Source organism: Panthera uncia (genome assembly GCF_023721935.1).
Source record: "Panthera uncia isolate 11264 chromosome E2 unlocalized genomic scaffold, Puncia_PCG_1.0 HiC_scaffold_20, whole genome shotgun sequence".
Classification (NCBI taxonomy): Eukaryota; Metazoa; Chordata; class Mammalia; order Carnivora; family Felidae; genus Panthera; species Panthera uncia.
In genome coordinates this window covers 9,162,322-9,187,532 of record NW_026057589.1, presented here as the reverse complement: position 1 = coordinate 9,187,532, position 25,211 = coordinate 9,162,322, and the positions used below count along the sequence as shown (strand labels likewise).

Genomic DNA, 25,211 nt, shown 5'->3' with positions numbered 1-25,211 from the left:
TATATACCATCAGATTTTATTTGCTGACATTTTATTATGAATTTTTGCATCTATGTTCATGAGAGATATTGGTTTTTAACTTCCTTTCTTTGTCCCTCCCTCTCCCTCTTTCTTTTTTCTTTTCTAATGTCTTTCAAGTTTTGGTATCAGGGTTACACTGGCCTCACAAAACAAATTGGAAAGCATTCCTTTATTTTCTGGAAGAGTTTTTGTAGCATTGGTAATACTTTTCTTAAGTAGTTAATAGAATTCATGAATAGATCATCTGGGCCCAGAGTTTCCTTTGCAAGAAGTTCTTGGTAATGCATTGTTTATTTACTAGCTAAAGGGACATTCAGGGGGTCCCTGGGTGGCTCAGTCAGTTAAGTGTCCAACTTCAGCTCAGGTCATGATCTCATGGTTCATGGGTTCGAACCCCACGTCAGGCTCTGTGCTGACAGCTCAGAGCCTGGAGCCTGCTTCAGATTCTGTGTCTCTCCCTCTCTCTCTGCCCTTCTCCAATTCGTGCTCTTTCTCTCAAAAATAAATAAACATTAAAAAAATTATTTTAATAAAATAAAATAAAGGGACATTCAGATTTTCTATTTTATCTTATATAAGTTTTGGAAGGTGTAATTTTCAAGGAATTTGTCCATTTCCTCTACATTGTCTAATTTATTGGCATAGACTTGTTTATGACATCCTTTTAATAGCCTTTTAATATCTTTAGCACAGTGATATGCCTTCTTTTGTTCCTGATATTGGTAGTCTGTCTTCTCTCTTTTATTGGGGGGCAGGGGGAAGGTGGTCAGTCTGGCTAGGGGTTAATCAATTTTGTTACCTTCTCAAATAACCAACTTTTGGCTTTGCTAAATGTATTATTTATCTGCTTTCTATTTTATAATTTCTGTTCTTCTCTGTATCATTTCCTTCCTATCATTTACTTTAGGTTTACTTTGCTCTTCTTTTTCTAGCTTCCGAAAGTGAAACTTAGGCCTTTTTTCCCCAATATTAGGTTTTACAGCTTTAAATACATCTCTAAAAACTGCTTTGTTTCATCTTGCAAAGTTTGGTATGTTTTATTTTTATTATCATTCAAATAAAAATATTTTCTAATATTCTCTGGGATTTCTTAGACTTTTTGTTGTGTAGAACTGTGCTGCTTAATTTCCAAGTATTTGGGGTTTTCTACATACATTGTTATTGATTTGGAATTTAACTCCATGGTCGTCAGATAACATACTCTATATGATTTTAGCCCTTTTGAATTTATTGAGATTTGTTTTATGGCCCAGAATGTGATTTACCTTGGTGAATATATCAAGGGCACTTAAACTTGAAAATAATGTGTATTCTGGTGGGTACTTTGTTCCATAAATATTTATTAGATTGAGGTGGTTCAAAGTGTTGTTCGAATCTTTTACGTATTTACTGATTTTTGTCTAGTTGTTTTTTATAATTGCTGAGAGAGTGGTGTTAAAATGGCCAACTACAATAGTGTATTTGTGTCTTTCTCCCTTTATTTCTGTCATTCTGTTAGTTTTTCCTGCATGTATTTTGAAACTCTGTAATGTATGCTTATTATACCTTCCTGGTGATATTTATTATTATGAGGTTTCTTTTTTAATCTCTGATGATTGTCTCCATCTTAATACTTCATTTTATATTAATTTAGCCACTTCAACTTTCTTATCCTTACTGTCTGCATGATACATCTTTTCTCATCTGCTTCCTATCAACGTCTTTTATGTGTCCCTCATAGACAGTATTGTTGGGCTGTGCTTTTCTATCTGGCAGATTCTGCCTTTTAATTGAAGTGATTTAGACTAGTAACCTTAATGTAATTACTGATATGGTTGAATGTTGGTCTACCATTTTACTATTTTTTTTCCTCTTTATCTCCTGTTGTTGTTGTTGTTGTTGTTGTTGTTGTTGTTTCCTCTGTTCCTCCTCTCTTGCCTTCTTTTCGGGCTAATTGATTATTTATTAGAAACCTACCCTCATTTATCAATTAGCTTTTTTGTTATACTTCTTTGCATTTTTAAGAAGTGATCACCATAGAAATATAATATATATCCATAACATTTCAGTCTATTTGGAATTAATATTGTGCCACTTCATGCAAAATATGTATTAAGTGTTACATCTATGTAAGTTAAAAACCTCACAATACAATGTTAAAATGTTTGTTTTGGGGGCACCTGGGCGTCTGACTCTTGATTTTGATTCAGGTCATGTTCTCAGGTTTTGTGAGTTCAAACACTGCATGGGGCTCTGTACTGACAGCATAGAGCCTGCTTGGGATTCTCAGTCTCCCTCTCTCTCTGCTCCCCACTCTCAAAACTAATAAATAAACTTAAAAATAATGTGTCTAAATTCTATTTTTAAAAAAATGTTTGCTTTGGGGCACCTGAGTGGCTCAGTCAGTTGGGCATCCGACTCTTGATTTTGGCTCAGGTCGTGATCTCATGGATTGAGCCCCCACATCAGCACTGTCAGCACTGAGCCTGCTTGGGGTTCTCTCTCCTTCTCTCTCTGCCCCTCCCCTGCATGCCCACGAACTCTCACCAGAAAGAGAGAGAGAGAGAGAGAGAAAGTGAAGCTTTAAAAATGTTTGCTTTAAACATTTATAAGTATTTTAAGAAATGGAGAGGAAAGTGATTTCTTATATTCTTTTTTTAATTTGTAAATGTTTATTCATTTTTGAGAGATAGAGACAGAGTGTGAGCAGGGGAAGGGCAGAGAGAGAGGGAGACACAGAATCTGAAGCAGGCTCCACGCTCTGAGCTGTCAGCACAGAACCTGATGTGGGGTTTGAACCCATGGACTGTGAGATCATGACCTGAGTTGAAGTCAGACACTCCACCAACTGAGCCACCCAGGCACCCCTTATATTTATTCTTATATTTACTATCTCTGGTGCTTTTCATTATTCCTGAAGATCCAAATTTCGACCTGGTATCATTTCCTTTCACTCTGAAAAAACTTCTTTAGCATTTCCTACAGTGCAGATCTGTTGTCTATGAATTCTCCTAGGTTTTGTTTATCCATAAATGTATTTATTTAATTTTAAACGGTTTCCTGTCCAGGACTATGCTGTAGTGCCTTTCTGTTTCCCACAAGACTTCAGGAAAGGCTGTTTCACAAAGAGCCTGGTTACTGGGGTCTTGGGGAGCATGGGGAGAAAAGCATCTGCGGGGGTAAAAAGCCTCACAGCTAGAGGGGCAAGACGGAGAATCAGAGCAGCAGAAATTGAGAAGAGAGATGATGCAAACTATCCTTCTCTCATCGTGGAGCACCCCAACGTTTACGCAAGCCTCCAAGCCTCTCGTGTGTCTGTTAGAGGAAGAGTAACCCCAGAAACACGGAGCATGTGAGGACATTCAGGTTACACAAAAGCCAAGTTTAATTCAACTTGACAAGTATCATTAAGTGTGTGATGTGTACTTTCAGTTCTTTGGGCCTTCATTAGGACTCTTCAGAAATCTTACTTTTCAGCTGGGGAATGTGCAAACTCAGCGGAAAGACTCCCTTCCCATTGGCCTGTGGGCTCAGCTGACTCCATGACTCTACCTGGGAAGTTGCTCACTAGCCAGAGGCCGCCAGATGTGCCCCATAAACTGGTAAACGTGTCACAACAGAGAGGGTTGAAAAAAGCTTCCTCTCACCACCAGTGACACTAGGGAAAGAACTTTTCCTGAGACGTATGTCACTCAGCTCCCCAAAGCCAGGCGTGCCTGGGGCGCAGGGTGTGGGAACTTCTTTCTAGCTCTCCCTGGGAAAGATTCAGGCCCAGTGCAGGCCAGGGCTGGGGTGAGACAGGAGATGCACTCGCCTCCTGTGTGAAATTGAAGAGGCCGCCCCACATCTCAGAAATCAAGATAAATACTATTTTACTGCCACGTTTTTCTTTTCTTTTTTAAATTTTTTAAGTATGAAATTTATTGTCAAATAGGTTCCATACAACACCCAGTGCTCATCCCAACAGGTGCCCTCCTCAATGCCCATCACCTACTTTCCCCTCCCTCCCACCCCCTATCAACCCTCAGTTTATTCTCAGTTTTTAAGAGTCTCCTATGGTTTGCCTCCTTCCCTCTCTGTAACTCCCCACCCCCCTTCTCCTCCTCCCTGGTCTTCTGTTAAGTTTCTCAGGATCCACATATGAGTGAAAATATATGGTATCTGTCTTTCTCTGTATGACTTATTTCACTTAGCATCACACTCTCCAGTTCCAACCACATTGCTACAAAGGGCCATGTTTCATTCTTTCTCATTGCCACGTAGTACTCCATTGTGTATATAAACCACAATTTCTTTATCCATTCATCAGTTGATGCACATTTAGGCTCTTTCCATAATTTGGCTATTGTTGAGAGTGCTGCTATAAACATTGGAGTACAAGTGCCCCTATGCATCAGCACTCCTGTATCCCTTGGGTAAATTCCTAGCAGTGCTATTGCTGGGTCATAGGGTAGGTCTATTTTTAATTTTCTGAGGAACCTCCACACTGCTTTCCAGAGCGGCTGCACCAATTTGCATTCCCACCAACAGTGCAAGAGGGTTCCCGTTTCTCCACATCCTCTCCAGCATCTATAGTCTCCTGATTTGTTCATTTTGGCCACTCTGACTGGCGTGAGGTGATATCTCAGTGTGGTTTTGATTTGTATTTCCCTGATGAGGAGCGGCATTGAGCATCTTTTCATGTGCCTGTTGGCCATCTGGATGCCTTCTTTAGAGAAGTATCTATTCATGTCTTCTGCCCATTTCTTCACTGGATTATTTGTTTTTCCGGTGTGGAGTTTGGTGAGTTCTTTATAGATTTTGGATACTAGCCTTTTATCTGATGTCATTTGCAAATATCTGTTCCTATTCCATCAGTTGCCTTTTAGTTCTGTTGATTGTTTCCTTTGCAGTGCAGAAGCTTTTTATCTTCATGAGGTCCCAATAGTTCATTTTTGCTTTTAATTCCCTTGCCTTTGGAGATGTGTCAAGTAAGAAATTGCTGCGGCTGAGGTCAGAGAGGTTTTTTCCTGCTTTCTCCTCTAGGGTTTTGATAGTTTCCTATCTCACATTCAGGTCCTTTATCCATTTTGAGTTTATTTTTGTGAATGGTGTGAGAAAGTGGTCTAGTTTCATCCTTCTGCATGTTGCTGTCCAGTTCTCAGCACCATTTGTTAAAGAGACTGTCTTTTTTCCATTGGATATTCTTTCCTGCTTTGTCAAAGATTAGTTGGCCATACTTTTGTGGGTCCAGTTCTGGAGTCTCTATTCTATTCCACTGGTCTATGTGTCTGTTTTTGTGCCAACTGCCATATTTCTCTTTACAAAAAAAAAAAACAACAAAATTAAGGCGAAAAAGCTCTATGATGAACCAAATATTAAAATTTTCAATAAGTCAGTGCAACTCTGCAATTGTATAATTCATATCACTTGCCCTCTCCTGGTCCCACCCATGCTGGGACCTACCTTCACTTAAAATATTGGTGTTTTGTTCATCATGGATCTTTTTGCATTAATTTTGATTTAAAAAAATATTCCATTAAAATGACATTTTTCTTGATTACTGTGGTTTTGGGCGCTCTCTCAAATTTTGCACTTGCTTTACCCTGGTACCAGCCCTGAACATCTTTAAGAACCTCTTTAAAATCTTCCCTGCCACTCTTCCAGCCCATCAAAAGAAATCCCCAACATACCTTGATGATAGAAAGGCATTTTTTACATACATAAATGTAAAAAGCTTACTGGAGACACTAATAACAGCCAAAAGAAGGATTTGCGTAAACTCCTGGCACAGTTCATTTGGCAGATTTATAAAAAAGGAGTTCTAACAGACTTCTAGATCCCAGAGTAAACATTCATCAATTAAAATGACCTTAAATTTCTTCACTTGAACATAAGAGACTAAGAACTAAGGCTGAAAAAAATAAGAATGTGAGTTTATTTTGTTACATTGGTGATATAATACGCAAGAATGTATTTGTTATGTATTCATGATTTCATTTGGATGGAATAATTAAATCTCAGCTCTGATACTTTTGGTAGAGTATGGTCAGCATGGGTGCCATTCATAAAATACTGAATCCATTTTACTCAGTCCCATCCATGCCAGTAGAGGCAACGTGGAATAACAGTGAGAATTCTAGATTGTGAATCCCAGTGAGGATCTATATCACCCATGTCATTTGGAGCAAGTCATGAAATGTCCTTGGGTCTCACTTTCCTCATCTTTAAAAGGGGGCTACAAATTTAGCTTAAATACCATGTCATTAAGAAGAACTCTTAATTGCTTGCCCCTTTATTTATGCTAAATAATTACAGGTAATCTTGATTATCCTTGGTGTCTAAAATTAGAAAAGCTAATTTTGAAAAATAAAGAATTATTCATAAAGAACATTTTGAAAAAGGAGATAGGAATAAGTAGAACCAAATTTTGTTTTAAACAATAATGATTATAAAAATTTTTGGAGTCCAACGAATTGGTATTCATATACCAAACGGGAGAGAGAGTGACCATTTCTAACCAGTAACTTAATAGCATTCAGAATAGACATTCTGAGGGGCACCTGGCTGGCTTGGTTGGTAGAACATGCAACGCTTTAAAAAATTTTTGTTTAATGTTTATTTTTGAGACAGAGACAGCGCATGAGTGGGGGAGGGGCAGAGAGAGAGGGCGACACAGAATCTGAAGCAGGCTCCAGGCTCTGAGCCGTCAGCACAGAGCCCGACACGGGGCTCGAACTCACAAACCGCGAGATCGTGACCTGAGTCAAAGTCAGACGCTCAACTGACTGAGCCACCCAGGTGCCCCAAGAACATGCAACTCTTGATCTTGGGGTCATGAGTTTGAGCCCCATATTGGGCATAGAGATTACTTTAAAAACAAAGTTCAAAATAAAGACTCTGGGCTAAAACATCAGTGGTCTGGGGTGATTAAAAAAAAAAACGATGAGCTTAGCATCTGAGCTAAAGCTCCAGCAGGTGGAGGAGGAACACTGCACTTGACAATGGCTGTCATTCTTCAGAGGTGGAAACATCATATTCTCACCAGGACTTAATGAAGAATCCAGATTCTATTATTAATTTCCTCCCCAAAGTCTAATCTTGTTGGGATTATGATTCATGATTCTGACTATATAGCATTTGGAAGGTTAGTTATTCTTTAATTTTCTTAGCAGACCATCTCCTCTGCTCCTCACTTTCAATTCTAGCTGTTCTTTCCCACCTTGTAGCCAGGTGAGTCCCTTAGGACCTTCTCCAAGAACCCCACAGACACTAATATCTTAACTAAAAAGAACAGGAAAAAAAGTCTTATGAGGTCCCTGTACAGTTTGTCTCTTTGTAATTTTGTAACAGCTTTGTTGAGGTATATAATTCACCTACCATACAATTCACCCATATGAAGTGTACAATTCATATTTTCATCACTCTGAAAGGAAACCTTGTGCCCATTAATAGTCACCTCCCCTTCTCCCATATCCCCCAGCCCCAGGCAACCACTAAGTCACTTTCTGTCCCTATAGATTTGCCTAGTGTGGACATTTTATATAAATGAATCATTATGTGGTCTTTTGTGACTGGCTTATGTCACTGGGGTTGATGTCCTCAAGGTTCATCCATGTTGAACCATGAATCTGCACTCCAATCTTTTTGATGCCTGAATAATAGTCCATTGTATGGAATGGCATTTCATTTATCCGTTCAACAGAGGGTGGACATTTGAGCTTGGACACTTTTTGGCTATTGTGAATAACGCCTCAATGAACACAGTGTACAAGTTTTGTTGGATAGATGTTTTCAGTTCTTTTGGGCATATATCTAGAAATGGAATTGTTGGGTCACATGTACCTTTATACTTTTTTTTTTTTTTTTAATTTATTTTTGGGACAGAGAGAGACAGAGCATGAACGGGGGCGGGGCAGAGAGAGAGGGAGACACAGAATCGGAAACAGGCTCCAGGCTCTGAGCCATCAGCCCAGAGCCCTACGCGGGGCTCGAACCCACGGACCGCGAGATCGTGACCTGGCTGAAGTCGGACGCTTAACCGACTGCGCCACCCAGGCGCCCCGATACTTTTTTTTTTTTTGAGAGAGAGAGAGAGAGAGAGAGAGAGAGAGAGAATGCGAGCCAGGGGAGGGGCAAAGCAAGAGGGAGAGAGAGAATCTCAAGCAGGCTCCATGCCCAGGCCAGAGCCTGATGCAGAGCTCAATCTCAATGAGCTCATGACCTGAGCCAAAATCAAGAGTCAAACACTCAACCAACTGAGCCACCCAGGCACCCCTTTACTTTTCAATAGACTAATGTGACAATTATCGATCTCTGCATGGAAAATTACCTCGAGCTTCATGGCTTAAAAGAACAATAATCAGGGGCACCCGGTGGCTCAGTCAGTTAAGTACCCTACTTCTGCTCAGGTCAGGATCTCGCGGTTTGTGAGTTTGAGCCCTACATCAGGCTCTGTGCTGACAGCTTGGAGCCTGGAGCCTGCTTCGGATTCTGTGTCTCTCTCTCTCTGCCCCACTCATCCTCTCATTCTCTCTCCTCTCTCTCTCTCTCTCTCTCTCAGAAAATAAACATTAAAAATTAAAAAAACAACAACTAATCATTTACTATCTCTCACTAATCATTTACTATTTCCCGTGGGTCAGGAATTTGGGAGTAACTTGAGTAGGAGGCTGCAGTCAGACGCTGGTCACTGCGGAAGTCCTCTGAAGGCTGGGTTGGAGCTGGGGGACCCACCTCTAGGGTGGCTCACTCACGACTGGCAAGTTAGTGCCGGCTTTTGGGTGGGGCCTCAGTTCGTCTCTGCATGGGCTTCCCTACAGGGATGCCCAAGTGTCCTCAAAATAGCAGTCTTCCTCTAAAGCAAGCTAGCCAAGAGACCTAGGTGGAAGCTGCATTATCTTTTATGACTTAGCCTCAGAAGGCAGACAACTGTCACCTTTACCAAGTTCTGTCGTTCACATAGGCCGGCCCTGATTCATGTGGGAGGGGGTGTGCAAGGGACAGATGGCAGGGGAGGCAGGTTGGAGACATCTTGGAGGCTGGCAACCACAAATAGGTTGATTTCAAAGCTCCATTCTCTGTTGTCCCTGCGGAGATGATCTAAATTTACAGACCCTAGGCAAGAGGTCAAAAAATACGTGGCAGGGTTTACAGGATTGTAACAGCACCAGGTTGCACCCCGCCACCACTTGGTGGATTTAACAACCTGCAGTGGAGCTTCCCGACTGTCCTGCTGGGGACTTCGAGGAGAAGGAGAATCTAAGCGAACTACAGAATAGAAAGATACAGCCTTCCTGCTGTCCTTGGATTATTGCCCCTGGTATTCACCTCTGGAAGAGCCAACGCTTTGTCCCCCTATCTACATCAGCAAAATCCTCCTGGAATGTCACTGGGGTTATTTGATCCAGTAGCCAAATCCATGTTGTCTCCTGGCAAATCAGCAAGTACTTATTAAGCATCTACTGTGTACCCAAGACCAAAGCCCAGGATCATCTGAGACTAGTGTAGATGGAAACGCCAGAAAGGGCCAGGCATGACCAAAATAGATTGTTGTCAAACCCACCTGTCTTGAGGCTTCAAAGGCAACAAGTGGAAAGGATTTTTTGTTTTTGAGTTAGCATTTAGAGTAGTTACAGCCTCAAGAATGCCTTCAGGTTGATTTTCATTTGGAAAATTCCTGAGGACATGAAACACAAAGATAGATTAAGGAGCATTTCTAGAGACTTTTAGTCACCTGACAACAAGATGTAATGCTTATCCTGGATTAGATCCTGGATGGGGGAAAAGTGGCTAGAAAATACATTACTGGAAATTGGTCAAATTGGAACACAAACTGTAGATTAAATAATAGTATTGGATCAGTACTATGTTAACGTTTCTGAATTTTATAATCATATTGTGGTGATGCAATAAAACATTTATTCTTAGGAAATATGCATTGAAGTATTATGGGGTAAATGTGTCTACACCTTAGTTTTGAGTGGTTCAGAAAAAAAATTCTGCATATACATATGTGCGTGCGCACGCACACACACACGCATATGGAAAGAGAGACAGCAAGTAAATGCAGCAAAATGTGAGCAGTGAATCTGGGTGAAGGGCATATGGGAATTCTTCATACATATGCTGTTTGCCACTTTTCTGTAAAATTGAAATTGTTTTGAAATAAAAAGATTTTAAAGAGAAAAAGAAACACCCGAGGGTCTTCTGTGAAGGCCAAGATAGTCTGGTGTCATTGCTCCTTCATGGAACGGTAGATTGAAAAAGTCAAGGTCAGCCAGGTGCCGATTACCCACATGACCCAGACAGTGCTGTGGGTAGGGTGCTGGAAGTGTCAACCAACGGTTTCAGCTGACAACATCTGCTGGCAGTTAATAAAAACTCCAGGGGCACCTGGCTGGCTTAGTCAGTGGAGCATGCAACTCTTGGTCTGGGGGTTGTGAGTTCGAGGCCCACACTGGGTGTAGAGGTTACTTAAAAATAAAATATTTAAAAAAAGAAAGACTCCAGCAATACTGAAGTTTTACACTGTCCTTGTGACCCCACAGTCAGCCCCTGAAAGTGACAGTCTCAGCTTGCTCTGCCCCCAACCTCTGGCCCAGCAGCCACCTCAACAGCTCCTCTGAGACATCCCAAGCTGGCCAAGAGCGTCACTTGCCCTCTTGTTTCCCAAGACCGAGTGCCTCCTTCTGCTCAATCGGGCCCTGGGCTGAAAGGCAGAGACCTCTCCTGTTCCCCCAACATCAGAGGCAGCCTGGCTAGAAACCCGTGGCAACAAATCCCCCAAGTTTCCAAGAACATCTCAGAGCCGCAGGGTCAGCCAAATGTCTTTGAAATGGTCCAGGGTAAGAACCCCCCTCCACACGACACTACTCAGTCTCAGAGGTCAAGGTGCATGTTCTGATTCTTATTCCATTAGATGTGTAGGAGGCGGCTGGGAGCCCCAGAGACTCAGAAGACACAGATCCAATCAAGGCCCGGAGGATTCCCAGGTTAAAAACATTGGCCTTCAGAGCTCACTAAATGTGAACTCTACAAATTGGTTTCAAAGTCAGCCAAGCCTGGGTTTCGTCATCTGCCCGCCAGAGCCAACTGACTGGCTTCCCATTAGCAGGGGGAGGAAGTGGAAAGGCCCAGCCCCGGGGGGCTTCAAAGAGGAGGAGGTCCCTGACAAGAGAATCAATCACAGAGCCCTGATGAGAACGACAGGGGAAAAGGTCTTTCTAGTCCCCATGAAAGTGGTTACCAGACTGTGATGGCTCCAGGCAAGCCACCTGCTGGGGACAAACACCTTTCTCCTTTAGCTCAGACTCTCTGATGTGTGTGAGGGGAAGAACAGCCTCCCACTGTCTGCCTTTCACAGAGGATGTTCTTGGCCTTCCTGATTACCTGAGACCAGGCCAGTGGATCACAGGCCCGACACACAGCAAGTTCTCATGAATAGCAAACACTTTCATGGCACTTACCGAGCGGCCAGGGACTGTCCTAGGCGCTTTACAGATCACTCATGTGACCCCCGCCCGGTAACACTATGAGGGTGGTACTCCTATTATCCCTATTTAGCAGGTGGGGAAACTGAGTCAGGAGAGGTAAAGAAACATGTTCAAAGTCACTGACCTAGTAAATAAGGATTTGAATGTTGGCTTGTGTCTGTGCTTTTAACCACTTTCCTTTTTTTCTGCTTTTAAGTTTATTTATTTATTTTGAGAGAGGGAGAGAGAGAGAGAGGGAGAGTGCAAGCGGGGGAGAGGTAAAGAGGGAGAGAGAGGGATTCCCAAGCAGGCTCCGTGCTGAGGGGCTCAACCTTAACAAACCGTGAGATCATGGCCTGAGCTGAAATCAAGAGTCAGTCACTTAACCAACTGAGCCACTCAGCTGCCTCGCTTTTAACCACTTTCTTTGCAAGAACTCCTAGCATGCTTGATGTGCTCCTTCGAAAAACCCATAATCGAGGAAATAAACACTCACGTTTCAAAAATCATATCTAGACAGGACGAGATGGATAAGGAGGTCTGCAGAGCAGGTTGGCGGGTGATAGGAAAGTGCAGTGGGTCTCACTGTTCCCTGCTGTACTGATAATCTGTCCCATACGTCCATCCATCCATCCGTTCATTTGACCTCTCACATTTAGAACTTAGGGCCCTACTGGGGCTTGAGTGGGAGGAAACAAGAGGAGCACTGCTTAGATAATAAACTGAAATGGAGCACACAAACAGTGAAAGAGTCAGAGGAGGGGGATTGGGGCCAAGTGAGTAGTGCGTCAGGAGCAGGGTGGAGGGACGCAGTTCCAAGAAGCATTCTCTGGCCACACACCCCCACCATAGCTTGCGGGTCCTCCTCCACCGGACGACGGACGGCATCCTTACTGTAGCATTTTCCATACTGGGTTTCGGTTTCCTACTTGCTTCTCTGCTATTAATTTCTGTAATCCCAGTACTAGGCAAGGACCAGTCACTCAGCATTTGTTGAATGACTTTCTGAATGAAAAAGGCCCTGAGGGGAAAGAGCTCAGCTGCACTGAGGGGAAAAGAGCAGACAAGCTCAGCAGAGCAGGGCTTCTCAAACTACACAAAGCAGAATTACATAGGGATCTGGTGAAAATGCAAATCCTGATTCAGGAGGCGTGGGGCGTGGCCCGAGTTCCTCTATTCCCAACAAGCTACAGTGGGTGATGCCCAGACTCCTGCTCCCTGGATCCCACTTTTGTGCCAAGGCCCTTGATGATTCCCTGGCCCTTCTCAGCCCCAAGGGAGCCTCATCCCACACTAAGGCTCCCTTCCTCTGCCCCTGAGCTCCTCTACTGCCCCCCCCCCCCCCCGCCCCGCTCCCCAACAGCCTTAGCCACTGATCCCATTTGCCCTACTGCCCAGACACCGATTTGAAGACCATCTACCCAAATCCCGGCAGTTCCCACAGTGGGGCCCACTGGTCCCAGGGTGGACCTGGTGAGGGGGCTCCTGGGGTCAAGGATATCTCCCAGATCACCTCTCCCAGAACTCAGGATCACAGGTCACCTTAGCATCTCTGAGGCTCCCAGAAATCCTGCGATGACAAAGATTTGTGCAGGAGCCCAAGGAATGGCTGAGATGGGGGAGAAACTTAATGCTCCGTAATCCTCCTCAGCACCACCCCTAGCTACTCAGACCTCAATGGAGCATGTGATTGCTCAGTGGTGGTTTCCTACCCATCCCCAGATTACCATCCTTATGAACAAGTGTACAGACATATGGAAATTCTAGAACCACCACAGGAAACAGGCAAGGTTTGCCTTTTTTAGTAAGGGGACGTATGCTTTCCCCAAACAGCGGTGCTCTTCTCTTTCTAAATCTTCAGGACCCTGGTCTCTTACCCCTCCGTCTTCTTAAAGGATCGGATGCTGTCATTTATGCTGAATTGCACACGATTGATAAGATTAAAACACGTCACTTCTGAAGGCTTATTGTTCTCGGTTTGCTCCTCTACCCTCCGCCCAGATCCATTTTCTCTCGCTCTCTGTCCCTGGGAGCCTGGACCCTTGGGCCCCCTCACCCTCCGGCTTCCGGGTGGCCAATGGTGCGGGGCGGGGAGTGGGGGGGAGCACTGCAGAGAGATCTGAGGGCAAGAGGAGAGGAACAAGGAGATATTTAGTCCCCGCTGCAGCCTCGCATCACTGGGCAGTGTCTGCATCACCACGGCATCGGTGCTCCCTCAAGGCGGCCCCTCCGAGGCTCAGCTTCCATTAGGCTCCCTTTGGCTCCTCTGCCCTAGGGTACTACCAGCTGCCTGCTGTCGCACATCCCAGGGTGCCTCACCATCCCTGCCAGCAGCTTCCATCCTGCACACTTCACTGTAAACACTCCTGTCACTAACTGTCTGATTTTATTTTTTTAGTTAAACCCTTTTGAGTGTGCCTTCTGCTTCCTGCTAGGATTCTGAATGATACAGAATGTTGCATTTTTATCAAGTATGGGGTCCCCAATTTGGTTTAAGCCAAAGCAATGAAGCTCTAATTGTAGAATTTGGGGGTTGAGGGAGTCCAGAGACAGGAGGTATTTTTGAGGAGGGGGGAGTACGCCGGTGTTTCTCAGTGCCTTGAAAACCAACTACAACAAGGCCTGGGAGTTAGCTTCTCATTTTATTTTCTTCAGCCGCCATGAACTGAGCGGCTGCTGTGTTCTGGAACCGGTGCTTAGGATTGTGGGAATCAAGGACGATAGAGACCAGGCCCCATGTCCCACAACCTCACACTCGGGGACACTCGGGCCAGGGCAGGATGAAAGGCCTGGAATGGAATTGAATGTGACAGGCAGCCAAGCAGGGCAAAGCCGCTGAGATAAGGGCCTAATCAGAGTTCAGACAGAGAACAGTGGCAGAACGGCAGGCGGAGGCTTTGTTCCAAAGCTGGGGACCTGGGAGGACCTCACGGGGTGGGGGAGGAGGTCACATGGGACCTTGGAGCGCTGCAAAGCAGCCCATCAGCAGCCTCAGCCCAGAAGCCAGAGCGGGCCCCTTTCTGCAGCCTCCGTGGACGCCCGGGCGGGTTTTGTTTGCTCCTCCCCTGGGTTCTTACTGCACATCTACTCAACTCCAGCAGCAACCACTGAGCCAGCGCTCACCCTGTGCACGGAGCTCCTTGAATCCTCCCAACAACCCTGTGGGTGGGCATTATTCAGCCCTTTTTATAGCTAAGGAAATTGAGGCTCGGTCCAAATGACTGGCCCACAAATTTATAAATAGACACTGGAGACCAGAATTTGAATCCAGACTGCCTGGCTCTGAAATGCACTCTCAGCCACTGATCTGTCTGCTGCGATTTCTTACTCTTATAGAAGAGTCAAGGGTGGTGCCGAGCACTTGTGTGGAGTATCTCATTTGGTCTTCACAGCTCCCCCCTGAGGGAGGTCCTAGTATTACCACTTACTTTCCAGAAGAAGACACTGTCCCACCGAGAGGGTTACATCTCTCTCTAGGGCCCACAGCCAGGTCACGGTACAGCCAGGGTTTGAACCCAGGAAACCCACTCCAAGTTCATACCCCCAGCCACCACATTCCTCCAAGGCAGAGCCTAAATTATTATTTTTATTTTTTTGTTTGTCTGTTTTGAGAGACGGTGCGCGTGCTCAGGAGGGGCAGAGAGAGAGAGAGAGAGAGAGAGAGAGAGAGAGGAAGAGAGAGAATCCCAAGCAGGCTCCACACTGTCAGTGCAGAGCCTGATGTGGGGCTCGAACCCACGAACCGTGAGATCATGACCTGAGCCAAGATCAAGAGTCTGATGCTAACTGACTGAGCCACCCAGGTGCCCCCTGAATTATTTTTTTAAAGGTCTTTATTTTGTTGAATGGTTTTACCTTTATAGAAAATTATAAAGATAATACAAAGAGTCTCCTAAATAATCAGGCCGGGACTTTCAATACCATGTTGAATAAAAGTGTTGAGAGTGGGCATCCTTGTCTTGTTCCTGACCTTAGAGCAAAAGCTCTCAGCTTTCACTGTTGAGCATGATGTTAGCTGCGGGCCTGTCACATACAGTATGCATGCGTGCACGCATGTGTGTATTTGTTTATCTTTAAGTTTTTATTTTAAACACCTGGTTTTCTTCAGGACAAGCACACTCCTTCACCCCCATCCCCTATCTCACCCATCCTTCCAACCACCTCCCCCTCTGGTAACCATCAATTTGTTCTCCTTAGCTAAGAGTCTGTTCCTTGGTTTGACTCTCTCTCTTTTTCCCTTTTGCTTGTTTTATTTCTTAAGTTCCACATATAAGTGAAATCACATGGTATTCGTCTTTCTCTGACTGACTGATTACACTTAGCGTAATACTCTCTAGCTCCATCCATGTCGTTGCCAATGGCAAGATTTCACTCTTTTTGCTGGCTGGATAAACATACGGCCTTTATTACGTGGAGGCATGGTTTCCTCTGGACTCGCCATTTGTTTTTATCATATATGATGTTGAATTTTATCAAATACTTTTTCTGCATTCATTTAGATGATCCTATAACTTCTATCCCTCACTTTGTCAGTGTGATGTATCCTCTTGATGGATTTGTATACGTTGACTCATCCTTGCATCCCTGGAATAAATCCCAGTTGACCATGACGTAGGATCCTTTTCATGTATTCGATTTGGTTGGCTAATATTTTGTCAAGGATTTTTCTTTTCTTGTGGCATCCGTGTCTGGTTTCGGTATCAGGGTAATGTTGGCCTCATAAAATGAATTTGGAAGAGTTTTCTCTTCTGTTTTTAGAAGAGTTTGGGAAGAAGTGGTATTAATTCTTTAAATGTCTGGTAGGATTCACCAGTGAAGCCATCTAGTCCTGGACTTTTGTTTGTTGGAGGTTTTTGATTACTGGTTTAATCTCTTTTCTAATAATCAGTCTTTCAGATTTTCTATTTTTTCACGAAATAAAGAAAGACAAATTACGTCCAATCTTACTCATATGTGGAATCTAAAAAATGATACAAACAGGGGCACCTGGCTGGCTCAGTCATTAGAGCATGCAACTCTTGATCTAGGGGTTGTGAGTTTGAGCCCTATGTTGGGTATAGAGAATAAAAATAAATAAAAATTAAAAACAAACAAGCAAAGAAACAAAAACTACACTCATGGATACAGAAAACAGATTGGTGATTGCCAGAGCTGTGGGGGGGCGGGGGGGGGGGGGAGGCTGGTTGGCAAAATGGGTGAAGGTGGTCAAAAGGTACCAAAAAAAAGTTTCCATATACCCCAGGCGGGCTTTCCCTTACTCTTTTGTTTTGTTTTTAATGTTTCTTTATTTTTGAGAGAGAGAGAGAGAGAGAGAGAGAGAGAGTGTGTGTGTGTGTATGCGCGCAAGCAGGGGAGAGGCAGGGAGAGAGGGGACAAAGGATCCAAAGCAGGCCCTGCACTGACAACAGAGAGCCCAATGCAGGGCTCGAACTCATGAACCAGGAGATCATGACCTGAACCGAACTCGGATGCTTAACTTACTGAGCCACCCAGGAACCCTTTGTTTTGTTTTTTAAGTAGGCTTCAAACCTCACAGGGAGCCTAGGGCAGGACCTGAACTTATAACCCCAAGATCAAGACCTGAGCTGAGATCAAGATTCAGATGCCAAACCAACTCAGCCACCCAGGCACCCCTAGTTTCCCTTACTGTTAAGATCTCGCAGTATGGTACATTTGTTACAATTAACATACCAGTGTTGATGTATCATTATTTACTAAAGTCCATAGTTGATTCAGATTTCCTCAGCTTACCTAATGTCTCTTTGTGTCCCAGGACCCCATCCAGGACACTCTACTGCATTCAGTCATCATATATATTCCTCAGGCTCCTCTTGTCTCTGACAGTTTCTCAGACTTTCCTCATTTTTGATGACCTTGACAGCTTTTTAAATTGTGATTTAAAAAAAAAACAACCCACACATAAAAATCTACCAACTTAACCATACTTAAGTGTACTGTCAGTAGCATTAAGCACATTCACACTGTTGTGCAACAGATCTCCAGAATGTTTTCATCTTGCAACACTGAAACGCTACCCTCATAAACAACAACTTTCCCCCCTCTCCCCAGCCCCTGGTAACCACCATTCTACTTTGTGTTCCTATGAATTTGACTACTTGATTTATTTTTTAAGCTATTTTTTAAAATTTTTTAGTAATCTCTACACCTAACATGGGGCTTGAACTCATAACCCTAAGAGCAAGAGTTGCACGTCTACCGACTGAGCCAGCCACACACACCTCAACTACTTTATTACCTCTTTTAGATATGGGATCATACAGTATTTAGCTTTTTGTGGCTGGCTTATTTCACGTGTCATAATGTCCTCAAGGTTCACCCATGTTGCAGCCTGTGTCAGAACTTCCTTCCTTGTCAAGGCTGAGCACTATCCCATCATATGCATCTACCGCGTTTAGTTTATATGTTCATCCATCAGCAGACAGGGTGCTGCTCCCACCTTTTGTCTTTTGTGAACATAAGTAACTGGGAAACTGCCCTATTATTTTCCATAGTGGCCGTAGCATTTCACATTCCCACCAGTGGCGCACAGGGGTCCGCTTTTTCCACATCCTTGCCGACACCTCCAGCTGTCTAGGGGATTTTGACAGGAGCCATCCCGATGGGTGTGAGGGGGTCTCACACTAGGGTTTTGACTTTCATTTCCCTGATGATCGGTGATGTTGAACATCTTTTCGTGTGCTCGTGGGCCATTTGCACATTTTCTGTGGAGAAATGTCTACTCAAGCCCTTGGTCCATATTTGTATCGCTAAGCAATAAATGCCTATGTCATAATTTATTTATCTGTTCTCCTGTGCATGGGCATTTGTTACTACCAGTCTTGGCTATTGCACATAAAGCTGCTGTGAACATTTTTGCAGAGGTTTTTTGGTGGGTCTGTGTTCTCACTTCTCTTGGATAAAGACTTTTTGTACATTTCTGTACTCACCAGAGCTTAGGACCTAGCTGGTACTAAAAAAAAAAAGTGGGATAAAAAAAAGTGTGACTAAGTCACAGAACTAAGACCTCTGAGGTAGTAATAATCATTTCACATAATAACGTTTCAATGTGGAGCATGAATACCAAAAGCACGGGCTGAATAAAAAGAAAGGACATCTGAGGTGGAGACTTAGTGATTCAGCTAAGAATTTTGAAAAAGGATAGGCTTTGAAGAAGAGCCAAAACATGGGGACAACCAGAAAACTTCCTTCTGCAAGGGACAGAGGCTTCTCTCCCCCACGCTGACCGGATAGGGAGTCCTGGAGGGTGTCCGGCTGGAGTCACAACAGAGGGCCCACACAGGGGAGGCAGGCCCAGCTAGAGCAAAGATTGCAATGCCCATAGTTTGTTAAGAGAGATTTTTTGTGATATTTTATACCTTGCTGAGGAGCATTAATACCCTTTGTCTTCTCCTCTCTAAATCCACTCCTGGTTTGCCACACGGAGAGAGTTTGTCCTGGCCAGGATAATCCAGAACAGGAGACAATCCAGCAACCTTTTCTCCTTGGCTCTAGAAATTGTTTGTGTGTAGTCGGGAAACCTGGGTTTCTGCCTTTAACTAGCCGAATGTGCTTTCATCTCAAAATTCCTTCCAGCTCTCAAATATTATTACTTAGCAACTATACTTCTTTCTGCAGATTTTTTTAAGTTTATTTTTAAATTTATTTTTAGTACTCTACATCCAAAGTAGCGCTCGAACTCACGACCCTGAAATCAAGAGTCGCATGCTCTACGGAGCCCCTGGGTGGCTCAGTTGGTTGAGCATCTGAATTTGGCTCAGGTCATGATCTTCCGTCTGTAGGTTCAAACCCCACATCAGGCTCTGTGCTGACAGCTCAGAGCCTGGAGCCTGCTTTGGATTTTGTGTCTCCCTCTCTCTTTGCCCCTCCCCTGCTCATGCTCTGTCTCTGTCTGTCTCTCAAAAAATAAAATGTTAAAAAAAAAAAAAGGAGTAGCACGCTCTTCTGACTGAGCCAGCCAGGCACCCCTGTTCAGGAAATATTCTTTTTTCAATGTGTTCACCACAGAAAGTGAGAAAATACAATAAGGGAGCAGAAGCACATATAAAATCACTCATAATTTCATCACCCAGTGCTAACTCTTATTAACATACACTTGTTCGTATAAAAATATATGATGAGTGCCTGCCATGTACTGAGACATTTTAAATATATCTTTCTAGGCTATTTATATCTACATTTTAATGAAATCATCCTGCTTTATAACCTGCCTTTCACTCAAAAGACAGTTGTGAACATATTCCCATGTCAGTAAATACTTTCCCTACAGCGTTCCAGTTTTTCATTAATAAACATTCTCAGAGCTCAGTTTTGAACAAAGTCATAACCATTTTTTTAATGTTTATTTATTTTTGAAAGAGAGACAGAGTGTGAGTGGTGGAGGGGTAGAGAGAGAGGGAGACACAGAATCCGAAGCAGGCTCCAGGCCTTGAGCTGTCAGCACAGAGCCTGACGCGGGGCTCGAACTCTCAAACCGTGAGATCATGACCTGAGCCGAAGTCAGACACTCAACCAGCTGAGCCACCCAGGCACCCTAGTCATAACCATTTTTTAAAGATAATTCCTAGAAATAGAATTACTAAATCAATTAGTAATCATGATTATGTGTTTGGGCAATGCCAAGCATCCGCAGTCTTTTTTATACATCTTTCCACTCATGCGTACGCACTCAGCGGGGGGTAGAACTGTGCTGTCCATTGCAGCAGGCATCAGACACCCAGGGTTATGTATGTTTAAGTTAAAGTTAATTTAAAAAAAAAAATAAGCAATTCAGTTCTTCAAATGCAATAGCCACATTTCAAGCACTCAACAGGCATATGTTACTAATGGTTACTTCGATAGTGTGGAAACATTTATGTCATCACAGAAAGTTCTATTAGACATCACTGGTCCAGAATAATGTTCAATTGATGTTAATTATTGTTATTTTGGGGTGGAGAGATTTGGAGTAATTTTCCTTCTTATTGTATTTCTTGGCCCGTGACCATTTATCACTTTTGTTTTACATATATTATGTCTAAATGCTCTCTTCCCTTTGGAGGGCTAAACCTCATTCCCAGTGGCTGCCTGTGGATATTTCATTATGGGAAATCTCCAGAGTCCTTATGTCTAGTCATTGGTTTGAATTCAAATTTTCCCTCCCAGAGATAGAGTTCAAAAAAGTTGTATTAAGAATCTTTATATAGGGGCACCTGGGTGGTTCAGTCAGTTGAGTATCCAACATCTGATTTTGGCTCAGGTCATGATCTCACAGTCACGAGATCAAGCCCCACCTTGGGCTTGGTGTTGACCATGAAGCCTGCTTGAGATATTCTCATTCTCTCTCTCTCTCTCTCTCTCTCTCTCTCTCTCTCTCCCCTCTGCCCCTCCCATCACTTGCACATGCTCTCTATTAAAAAAAAAGAACCTTTATATAAATTTACTTAAATATGCATAAAGAAATTCTGGGAAGATACATAATTAAGAACATTACTCACCTGCAGCATGCGGAGAGGGTGTCTCTGCAGATGAGGGCAAGAATGGGAAGATTTTCTATGTGAATGTATCACCTATTTAAACATAGAGTAAAAATATATCTTTTAAAAAAATTATGCAAACAGCAAACAATTCTAAAAAAAAAAGAAAAAAGTAGACAGTGAAACTCCTTTCCCTGAAGGTTACTGGCAGGTTAGTGAGAATCCTTCCAGGCTTATTAGAGACAATCACACATGATAACTTTATTATGTAAGTGGCTTGTGCACTCATTCCCTAGACATCACCGGAGTCCTACCTCCATCCCTATTGGTAAGAATTTAAAAAAGGGTTTCTAAAGCTCCCGGACTTTTTCCTCTCACCTCTCCAGGTGGTCCCTGTGAAGACTCCATGTCTCTTTTGAAAGCACTTGTAGCAGACCCATTTCCAGGTAATTGCAGAGCCGGTGCCAGTCATTAGCCAGCTGTGGGTTTGCCCCCCTTCCTCCCATCCACCCCCCTTGTAGACTTAGCCCCTTTGCTTCTCAACCTCTCCCTTCCTCAGCTGTTCCTTTGGCCACACCTTTCCAAGGCAGTGGGGGTGGAGGGAGTGAGGACCGTTTCCATAGTCCTGGGTGGAGTCTTGGTGTGGGAAAGAGCCAGATACATGGGGCACGAGCCACCTCCAGGTCCCCCGTCCTCCAGGAGGCTGGCAACAGCCCCTTAACTTACTCATCTTGCCCAACCTCTGTTCCAAGTCCACTCCCAACCCCCACCTTGCTGGACACATTTCTGAGACCTTACTTACTTCTTTGCATTTCTGTGATGGGTTTGCCCATGGACTTTGGAAAGTCCATTCTCCACTCCTTCACTGGTGCATCATCGTCCAGATCTTCACCAGGAGAGCAAGGGGCACTTCCGGAGGACTGAACGGGCCTGGGGTCTGTGTAGGAAGGAGGTGGGGACACAGGGTGTGAGTCATCTGCCAGCGTCTCTGATGCTCTTGGAGTTCACCACCCAGTGCCAGGACCAAATAGAGAAATCCCAGTTGTGGTGAGTGGTGGCCCCTGAGAGGCCCAGTAACCAGTCTAACTTCAAAGGCTGCTCTCCCGGCCACGCAAGACTGAAACCAGCGAATCCACAGAGACAGAAAGTAGATTAGTGGTTGCCAGGGACTAGGGTTGGGGGGATGGGAAGTGACTGTTAATGGGTACGGGGCTTCTTTCTGGAGTAATGAAAATGTTCTGACCTTGGACTGTGGTCACAGTTGCTCTGTGACTATACTAAAAATCACTTAAGTATCCACTTTAAAAGGGTGAGTTTTGTGAAATGTGAATTGTATCTCAATAAAAATTAGAGGGTTGCAAATCTACTGAGATCTAACTGACATGCAATAAAAGGCACCCATTTTAATACAGAGTTCAACGATTTTGGACAAAGACATCCATGCCACCACCACCTTCATCAAAATACAGAATATGTCGGTCACCCCAGAAAGTAACCCTTTGCCCCTTCAGGATTCTTTCAACAAAACTGAACACAATGCAAACCGTCAAAGTTCATCACACATAGTAAGGGTCTTAGTTCACAAAATTTATAGTTCGGTTATATTTAAAGAGACATGCACACACATTAGAAGGTTGTGGTGTGGGTCACAGTCAAAAAAAAATGTAAAAGTTCCCACGGAGACATGAAGAACCACGCAAGGCGCCGGGGGTGGTTGTAGAAGCGCTATGCACTCACTCCGGTGGGCGCTATGTGCCGAGAATTCTGCTAAGCACTTAGATGCACGACCTCATGCTCATCGCCTCAGTCCACAGATGGGAAAACCAAGGCTTCCCTCCCTGTGCTGGCAGCTAGTTTTTACCTGATCCTAAAACGTACTCTTCCTAATGCCTTGGTTTCCTCTTGCTGGGCTTCTAACTCCCACTGACGTGTCCAGTCCTGGAGGATCCAGACATATCTGTCAGCCAACCTCAGGTAACCCACTCAAGCACAGCGGAAACAAGAAGAGAGAAGAAAAGGCCTCCCGCACTGAGCTTGTAGTCTAGTAGGCAGCACCCAGCAGATGGTAAAAGCACCGAAGACAAGGTCACAGTGTCATGCTGCTCTGCGTAACCCTGGGTGTAACCCGGGGTGTGAGGCTCTTCCTTTGTGCCGTCACTGGGCACGTCGCCCGGTCGTTCTCTGGCGCAGGCCTGGGCAGTCAGGCCGGGTGGAACCTGCAAGGCCCAGTCCGTTCTGAGTTGCCTGAGACCCACAGGGGTCTTAGGTGACACACACGGTCACCCTCCAGAACCCTGCAGAGTCCTCCTACCAAGCAACTGGCCACAGAGCAGCAGGGGCAGGATTCACAGCCTAGACTCTGTCATCAGAGTCTTTGCCCCTCAGCATGCCTCCGTGATAACTGGTAGCCACCATCAGTCTCTCATTTCAAGAGTCAACAGAGAGCAGAGGCTGTACCTTCCAGTTAGCCCTAATTGATTTCACCCAAACGGAATGAGTGCTAATGAGCTTGTCTCAAGACCCAAACTCCTTCTGTCTTTACTAGATTCGCTGGCATTGGGAAATCTTCCGACCATTGGGACTGTCTTAAAACATGACTCTTCCACATCACTGCACCCAGCACATCCCCAGGGTCTGGAAAAGTCAGCAGACCCCCAAGAGAGACCAGCTTTCATCCCAGGAGTAGCTAAAACCCTGGGGAGCCTCGGGGCCATTCAGGCCTACTCAGTGTGCTCACCTGGTCTCGCCAGCCCAGGGCCCAATGTGGAAGGAACTGGACTCAGACAGACCTGGGTTTGGATCCCAGCCCTGTCACTTGTTAGCTATGTGACCTTGGACAATTAAACTAACCTCTCTGAACTTGTTTCCTCATCTCAAAAAAAAAAAAAAAAAAAAAAAGATGAGGCTTGCAGGGTTCTTGGATAATGAGATCAAGGTATGCAGTCGGCACTTAATACATATCCGCTGTCCTTCCCCTCCTCTTGCCTGCCAAGCACATTGACATTCTGCAGAGACAAGAACAGCCAAGCAACTTTCTCTTCTGGAGGATTTGTATCTTTGTCATTGTTTTTCCTGGAAGGGCACGAACAGGAAGCCTTGGACTGGCCAAGAGCGAGAACAACATAGCCCTGGCCCTTCGAAAACGTATTAAACTTAAGTTTCCATGGAGTCTTAACGTTATACTATGCACCCCGTGCATTATACTATGCACCCCGTGCGTTCACCTGGAAAACAACCTCCTCCTCTCTCCGACTGGAGCGCCACCGAGAGGCCTGAGCCGCCATCCCCGCCCCCCCCTCACCTGGCCCCCACGACCGGCCTCGCGCTGCCTCCACTTCCGCTCGCTCTCGCTCTCTCCAAACGTGCTTCTCTCCAGGAGGCCCGTTCCCAAACTGCAAATGACATCACATCAGACGTCTGCTCTAGACCCTTCGTCGTCTTTCCGACAAAGCACACAGCCATCTGCCCACCGCCTGCCTCTCTCCTTCCCTCCCCTCCCTCCCCACTTCGGACCGCGCCGTCCACAAGCGCTTTTCTTTTCCTCTGCGCGCGCACCAGTTCGTTCCAGCCTCAAGGCCCTGCAGCGGCCGCTGCCTCCACCTGGAGCTCGCTTCCTCCCGGTGGATGCTCCCTTCTCAATAATCAGGCTGGAGCTCCAGTGCCACCTGCTCAGAGACATCTTCTCTCGTCGTGGCGGCCGCACGGTCACATCTATCACTTCGTCCTATTTTCATACTTGCACTTGTCACTACCTAAAGTTCTCTGGTGCCTTGTCTGTCTCATTCACCACGTGCCCCCGGCCCCCCCAGGCGCCTAGAACCCGCCTAGAGCACCAGCAGGTACAATACTTGTTTGTTACTTAAATGACCCCCTTTGTCTCACCATTTAAGCATAAATCCATGATCTTCAGGATGGTCTGTCTTCATAGGAGAGCTTCTAATATGTGTCTAGACAGTCCTTTTATTTTTGGCAATTTTGGCAAAGTGACTTGCTTCTGGAATTTAACAAAACCAGACAACGCCTGTCTCCCTAGTCTCATCCAAAGCTGTGCCCCCTCGTCTAGAATCTGCAGAGACTCTTGCTGTCTGCCCCCTCCGTAACAGCTAGGCACGGATGAGACAAAAGTTTTACAAATCCCACTGGAATATTCTGCTGCCTGAAAAACTGGAGCGACACCGGACTGGAGCCTCCGAGCCAAAAGCAGCTTGAAGCTAGCAAAGGCCCCTGCTCCTCAGAGGCTGGGCACCTGGGATTAATTCAGGCAGAAAGCAGGCAAGAAATGCTG

At 44.8% G+C, this 25,211-nt stretch overlaps 1 long non-coding RNA gene across 1 annotated transcript; it reads right to left on the bottom strand.

Annotated features, from left to right (window-relative positions):
* Positions 1 to 580: 580 nt before the first annotated feature.
* LOC125916310 (uncharacterized) lies at positions 581 to 23,862 on the bottom strand. The gene is made up of 3 exons (XR_007455867.1): positions 21,729 to 23,862; positions 20,948 to 21,019; positions 581 to 5,298 (listed from the first exon to the last, which is right to left on the bottom strand). It is a non-coding gene; the product is annotated as an uncharacterized LOC125916310 (long non-coding RNA).
* Positions 23,863 to 25,211: the final 1,349 nt, after the last annotated feature.